Below are 8,437 nucleotides of genomic sequence, written 5' to 3' on the forward strand. Positions count from 1 at the left end.
ATTCAATATTTTACTCGTGGGGTTCTACGAATTCTAAAAGCGGAGCGCTATTCTTCTATTCTCTGACCACAATCATGCTATAATACTTTGACTACTATGGATGAAAATAAAACTAGGTAGCTTGCTCCTACTACAATATATTTTAATAGTTAGTAAATACGTATTTCGAGAGCTACTTACTCTTTTCCTCAGTACTTAAATCAATCCAATATGACCATAGATGGGTATGTGGCTATCGTAGCATTCTGCAGCGAATCATGCAATTTCATTCCGGAGATTTCCGGCACTATTATTAACAGAGTTATAGTGGGTCAAAAATGCCTGTTTCGTGTTAATTCACTATCCTAGTAGTCGGGCATCAATGCATATACACTATTCATGTGACAAATGGAATTGTCCTATAACGAAGTATTCTCACATATAAAACACAAAACCATTCATGCTTGAAGCACTAATAAAAGTATTCCAATATCAACACTCATAAATTTACTCTATTTCCTCCAATTTCGCTTAATTTTCAACCAATATTACGACTGAAACCGTCAATAATATCAATTTTTCATGTATCTTCTCTCATTGTTTCCTCTTCCACTTTTCACGTTTACCTTTCGTTTTTTCCGAAATTGCTGCAACATATGGTAAACATAGTCCCAACAGAAAAAGTTTTAATATTTTATAGTATGAACTGATTAAGCTATTGTTACAGTTTTCATACAATATAATTCGAAAAATTAATTTTATTTCGTAATATTTTCCGTGGATTGAAACGGATGCACGCTTTCATGTAACAATCATTATTTGCGAAATTACTTTTATAAATTCAATGGAAATTGTCACTGAAAATAAAATTGAGTCAAAGAGAAATTCATTCAATTAAAATTATATATTTTGCTCATATATGAAAAAAGGATCGAATCTGGCTTTCAATTTTTACGAGTATGGAATGAAAAAGGCACATCGAAATTTTTCGCTCATTGAATACTTTTATGAGGACGATCTGATCTGTTTGTATTCGGAAAGTAAATGTTGTTTTGGGCTTATCACTTGCAAGATATTGATTGTGAAGATAATGAAACTCATGTCTGGTTTTATCTGTCATGAAATACGAATAAATATAGATAAAATTAATAAAAATCAATAATGAAATAAAGATAAGTATTAAACCAAAGGTTAGTTTCCGATGCTTGTAAAGTCTTAGTAGAACTTAAACAAATAAATTTTATTTTTGCAAACAAGTTATTATTTCTGGAGCTTTCTTCCGCTCCTCGTAATCGAGATATCACCATCTTATTAGGATGAATGGGTTTTCTTGTTATCCTTTCGGTACTTCGGCCCTTTTCAAGTATCAAATGTCCGGTTCGTTGGGACTGCGCCACCTCAGTCTGAAATACCACACCGGTAATACCGCATTGCCAAATGAAATAGCGTAGTAGGGAGGGAATCCTAAATGCCACGCCTCATTAGGATTTGAGCCAAGACAGACATCAATAAAGTATGCATCTGTCGGGACTCTTCTCTCTCGATCGTGGTATTCAGTTCAACAGTTTTCCGGTTCTATGAGCGCATTTTATTCTTTTATTTTCCCATGTTCAGTTTGGCATTCGCGATGTTTGTGTAATATCGTGTGATTTCCCTTTTTGTATTTATTTTGTATTTAGTGTGGCCCCAATACACTAGATACTTGGTATTCGAAAAAAGATACCTCCCCATATTTCCAAGCCTGGGCCTGGGTGTAGACGGGATACTTAGACATCAACAACTAATGATAAGCCTACAGTGAGACAATTATAACACCGAATACAAAAATCCATGATAGAAACAGGATTTGAATAATAATATTTTTATTATACCTTATTATGCATATATTTTTCATTTTATTATATATACATATACATCTCTTCTGCTATGTAGGAATATACTTTGCACCCTATCGAGCAAATGTTAACATAGATAGAATGTGATAAACTTAAAAATTGATATAAAGTTCAAATAACAGTTAGATAAAGTTATTCTCACAAGATAATTTGATCAGATATAATATTATTCTCACTTGGAATGTTGTGTGGCTTAGAGAGAGTATGTTTTGGGAGTGTCGTTTTGAGTATTTAAATGTGGAGGAATGGGAATTTCTTTTTGACAAATGATCTTTCAAAATTTCATGTAATTTCATAATTATTTTTATGAATCATGTTAGGGATCGTTTCCGGTTGGGTTTAGTAAATAACTGATTGATAATTACATGAGTAAGTTTATCAGTTGGCAATCATGACGCATTATAAATTCTTAAGATAAGTATGATATGAGTATTGCTTGGCGTTTCTAGTAAAACACTTTTTTAATTTCACAAAGATTCCTGCCATAAACTTTTTCCTGTTTTATGCAAAAATTCGAAAAGTATTTATTAAGACATCCCATTTGATATCTGGATTGTTCGTTTTTAGTGAACTACTTACGTAAATGAACTTATCATCTATTCTCTTCATTAGAAAAGCACATCAAATCCAAATATTACTCAATGGGTTGGCCTATATTGCGGGCGAAGCCGCTTATGGGCTCAAGTGTGCAATTGCGCTGTACAACTCGGCGGCCGTACCTTTTAGTTGTGACAGAGGTGTTAGATGCTCCTCTAAGTCAATTGACTGAGCGCGAGGACATTCTGGACAGCTGGGCTTCGGATGCAAGAAGATGGAAACCGACCATAGAATGGGAAAGATCACTTACAAATGAAAGAATATTTTGAAGAAGCTTTCGCGCAGTTGGAAGGTCCGTCTAGGAAGGTGATAATCAGGAAACTTTTCTCGGACTGAAAAATAAGCTAAATGGCTGGGAGTTTGTACTACCAAAAATTCGGATAAAGTTCATCTGTTCCTGACAAGTAAACAGGCGATCAAGCACATATTAAGATTTAACCGGAATAGAACAGTACTAGCCACATCCGCGGAGGGATTCCTGTCGAATTTTGGATTGGTGCATCACTGCACTAGATGCGCGGGCTGGAGCCCAGGATAGTCTTCTCTGACTAGAATTCTCCCTTCCGTGTTTCTAATCTCGTCCGGCGAGTTTATTCCGAAAAGCTTGTATAGATTCGTTTAGTGTGAGGTAAACGCTGGAAAATGATACTTGTGCACAATGGGCCCACATTCGCAAGCTAACCGTGTTTCGCACCCAGATGGCAGCAGGGTCAAATATATCTCTGTTTTCCTCTTGACTCCTTTTGTCGATTTTTTGCATTTTCGCCTGATTGGAGAGTTCGTCACCCCTCTTTGTCGATAAAGTTTGCCATCTTTTCATGTGGTCTCGTTTCCGAACTCGAATTCGATGATGTCTCTCCTTTTTGGTTGCGAGGACTCTCCGTTTCTACGGTGTTTCTCCCTTTTTCACTTCCAGCCGCCTTCATCGTTGGGACAGCGGGCTTTTCTACTTTTTCAGTAGGCGACCGTCGTAACGTGGCGCTTCTTGCAAAAGGGATTTATAGTGAAATCTCCCATTTAACTGCCAGAAGCGGAGCGTGGTGTATTGCTGCCCCTTCTAAACATTTTGTCTATTGCCGGTTGTGTGGTCGTGTTTGTTGTTGTTATTGTCATATTTGTTTTGGTCCCAGCTGCAAGCCGCTTTCTCCGCTAGAACGTACAGTTGCCTTATATGATTCCCGTGATTGTCTATGCGAGTAGGGAGGTGACGTGTGGGTTGACACAAATCTTTATGGGAGTTCGTGTTCAGAGCCGGGATCAGGCGCTAGTCAGGAGTCTTACTCAACTGAGCTTGCACTGCCAACTTAATGTATTTGCAGCCCTGCCAAAATTATTATCGGGGCGGAGGCAGCTCTAACATTAGCCTTAAAGCAGTTTTCACGAGATATCACTCTCATGTACTGAGGTAACCGAACGCCACAACTGTCAACTCATGTGCAACTTATTCCGAATCGTTTGCAAATCATAAGTCAATGCTATGCCAAATCGTTTACGTTTCTGTCGCTCAAGTTTGTTCACCACCAGGTTGACTAGTGGTTATCAGAGCAGCAAGCATGGTACTACTCTACGCAATGCCCTGCATACCAGAAATATTGGAAAAAATAAATGTTGTATATATGTAGGTGGAAGAATCGCCTTAACGGTGTCTTTAAGACCACACCATTGGTGCCCAAAAAATTAAAATGTTTACAGAAGGATTATGCTAACAGTGTATTATGCTTTCAAGACTGTTTCGGGCATTGCAGTGCACGCTATTACTGGAATGATGTCTATTGATATTCTGGTCCAGCCCTTCTGATCGGCAGCCGCAGACTAAACAGACTAATTCCCAACTGTAACTAATTTTACACAATTGGGCATGGAGGGCACCACAGATATCTGCATATGGTTGAACATTTTCTCAGATGCGACGGTATGCTCAAAGACTCAGAATATATGTTAGAGGAGAAGGTCTAAATGTGGCCCCCCCTTTTGTTTTTCGAGCATGAAAAGAAAAATGAAGGTCGGCATGTCAAGTTTCATGTGCTATGCATTTCAATATTCTCCTGGTCATTGATTCGTAAGGAAAAAACATGATAAAATTCCATATATTTTTAACAAAATCGTATATTTCGACGTATCCAAAATTTTGGTTTTGATGTAAAGTGTGGGTAATATGGCACCCAGGGGGCCATATTGGTAGTAAGAAAAATTCTTTAAAAAATATTCTCCAAACCTTAACAATTAAGTAAAAAATAAACAATAAATTACCTTCTTTTCTTAAAATTAAGTAAATCCATTAATAAAAAAATAATAATGAACATAATAAAAACGAAATCAAGATAAAATACATATAAAATAAAGTTATCGGCAAAAATCGCAAATATAATAATCTCCTTCGTTTCCCGCACAAACGCAATGAGCCCATAAATTGCATCCCTGGCGTTGAATCCACTCCTCCCCTTGTTGGTCATTTGAATACCTTGCATCACAAAGTAAGCATTCTGCATCTAAGCTCGTTGGTATTTTATCATTTGAAGGTCCTTCGTCGAAGCTGTCGGATTGTGTGTCTAAATGATTTTCATCTGAGATAGTGGTTTTCCCTCCACGGCTACGACTTTGGATATTGTCAGGATTCTGATTTCCATCTGAAGCACTTGATGTACCAGGTGTGTCCAGGTGTGTTCTATATGCAGAAGAAGTGAGTACTTTTGGTGTGGTACGTTTTCGCCCTCGATTCGAAGTTTTATTTTTAGGTTTTGGTATTGGTTGAATAATTTCTGGTGAAACTATGATGTTTAACTGATGATGCAACAACTCATCTCTTTGCGATGCAGTCAAATTTTCCTGTGTGTTGCTCCCTGGGCGGTTTTCGGAAGTGTTTTCATCGTTATAAACTTGAGCTTCTGCTAAAAAATCTGCGTCAGAAAAAATCTGCGGATTAAAGGGGTAGATTCCGGTGACGCGAAATCCATTTGCAGCGATTTCTCCTGTTGAGCTTCGCAGATAGGCTCGACCAAACAATTCGGCGATATCGTAGGGTTTAAGCAACCGATCGGAATGCAACAAGAAATTTCGGATTTCTTCACTATAATAGGTTTTTAGTGCCCCCATAAAGGTTTTATCCAGGGGCTGCAATTTATGCGTGGTGTGAGGTGGAAGAGTAACTATTGTTACATAGTTCTCATGAGCTAACTCCAGAAGTTCAATGTTACGAGTGTGGCTGTAATGCCCGTCGAGTATTAACAGTACAGGCGACTCCTTAGTTGGATTTGTTTTAGAAAGAAAATGACGAAACCAATCGGTGAATAAATTCGTTTGAATCCAGCCGGATGGTGGACTTTGCCGATAGCACCATGCGGAGCTCCTTTCATAAGTATATCGGAATAATTTTTTCTGGGGAAAATCATCATGGGTGGTATAAAAAACCCGGAAACATTCATACAGCAAACCACGGTCATCAATGATCCTCGTTCCGCAGCAGTTAAAGCACCTATTTGTTTTTTGCCTTTCTTCCCAATTATTTGAGGAACTTTAGATTGAACGATTGTCAGCCCGGTCTCGTCAACGTTGAAAATGCGATCAGGAGGGTATCGAATTTTTTCCATTTCCGCCTTCAAAATCTCAAAAAATTCCTTTACTGCCTCACGGTTAAAGCCTTGAACACGGGCAAAAGATGTTCCTAATGGTTGCCTTAAAGAAAGTTCGTGTTTGTGTCTTCGTAGAAAAAGGTCTAACCACGAACGCCCTGCTATTTCCTTTGTAAAATTGTTGGGTATGTTATTTTTCAAAGCTAACTGATAGGCCATTCGCCGAACATCTATTCGTGTTAGACCATAGTATTTCGCTTCCATTAGAAGAATATACTCCACGAGTTTCTTTTCTATATTAGGTGGAAGTACAGTTTTCCTGCCTAGCGGTTTTTCAACAATTTTTTCAGACTCTCCTAGATCGTGCACCAACCTTCTTAATGTAGTCCTCGGTACGCCAAACATTTTTACGGCTTTTTTGTAACCCATCGTCTTACTCCTGACTGCATCTATAGCTTTTTTCATTTGTTCCGGGTCCCATGTTTTCCTCTTTTTGGCTACGGTTAACATAATGCTGTTCCGGGGCATCTATAGGAAACAATACAGCAATCTTTAATACTTTTGTGTTTCAAACATCGATTATGGTCCCCGGGGGCCATAATCGAAACCGAACGGGGGGCCATATTAGACTTATGCAATCACAGAAAAAAAAAGCAAAAAATAAAACGAAAAGTAAGCCGTGCTTCAGCATTACCTTGATATGTGATACTGCTGAACCTGTAAAAACTTTTTAGCACAAAACACCATTTAAACATGCCACATTTACAGGAATACCGACAACAAATATCTTCTTGGAAGAAAGTTAGAAGAACACAAAGAACAGAAACTAGAATTTGTCTTTACCATTTGTCATTTGAATGACATATGGATACATGAAAAAACAGCTGTTAAGATTGTGATTGTTGCACAGTGGCGTTTTTATCTGTGGCTGTTTTGTGTCGCGTAGAATCGTAGGGGGCCAAAATACCAGCAGGGGCCAAATTTAGACCTTCTCCTCTACTTTATTATTCTTAAATTCATGAATGAAAGATTCGATTTCTGAGGAGACATTAGATGGAATGGCAGTATTGAAACGGAAGTGCAGTGAATGTCATGGTAAAGCGTATTCAATGTAAATTGGTTAGGAGGATAGGAACGCTTGGCTATAATCGATGGGCGAAATAATACAGCATTCCAGATGGAAAAAGACGGGAGTTGAAGGTGGCTATTAAATCATTATACTAATTAATTTTGGGAAAATTGGGGTGGGTTCGTTCTATTAATTAAGTAAATGATTTCTTATTATATATATGAAAGGCAAATGCTGTATGGTATCACACAAAATTAACCCTAAACAATATAAGAACTCAGTTCAATTTTGTGAGGAAACATTTATATTGACTACTTGATCTTGAAATAATTTCTGCCATGCAATGAGTAAATTATATTTGTTGGTATTGAAGTTGAAGAAGAAGTTTCATTTGATTTTTTTGTTTGAATAAAAAACATTGGAAACAATTAGCAGAGAAGGGCAAATAGCATTTATCTGAATTTGATTTATGAATAGTTGCCAGCCGTTTCGGGGCAAATTTATTCAATGGAGTTGTTATCTAATACTCAAGAAGATTATCGAATCAGATTTACATAATTGGACCTTCAATCCTATGATCAAGATTTTGGTTAGTCAATCAACGGGCTGAAACCTTGCGTCATGAAATATCGCTAATTCTCACTACTTTAATAAATGACTCTATTTTTAAAAAAATAATACCCTCTTGATGAATGAAAAAAGGCATAAAATACTTATCCAGTTCTTGACTAGAATTGTCTGGATGACGTGGGATAAACATGTTCTTCGGATGTGAAACCATTCGTTCGAAGGCAATGCCTTTTCGTACCCTTTCTGAGAGCTTCCTTCCTGATCTCGGCAGATAGTGGGGTCGGACAATCTTTTCAGTGGATGGGTTCTTTAGGTTACAAAGTTCCCTTCGCAGAGTTCGGCAGCTACACTCCTCGATCCTGAGATTATGCCGATCCTATAATGCCCAATAGTCTGTTTCCTTTTACTATGAATCTCGTTTTAGTTGCAACAGTAGAAGTAGCTATTTAATTGCTTCTCATTCTGTGGACGATATTTAATTAGGAACTAACGCAAAAGAAACGTGGTTGGCTACCGATAGCCTTTTTTAAACTTGGTGGCTCTCGTCGCAATAAATTTCTACCTACCTTATTTGGTGCCTATTTTTTATTATGTTATGTATTAGTGCCCGGCTTATAGGTACGCATGAATTATGCTGTATGAAACCAACTTGAGAAGATTGTGTATCAATTTGAATCCGGCTTGTGTTTCGAATATTCTTGAAGGGCTTCAATTTCCGTCTTAACAATTTTTAAATAGAAATTTAATCATCATTGATA

This window comes from Hermetia illucens, chromosome 6 (assembly GCF_905115235.1).
Source record: "Hermetia illucens chromosome 6, iHerIll2.2.curated.20191125, whole genome shotgun sequence".
Lineage (NCBI taxonomy): Eukaryota > Metazoa > Arthropoda > Insecta > Diptera > Stratiomyidae > Hermetia > Hermetia illucens.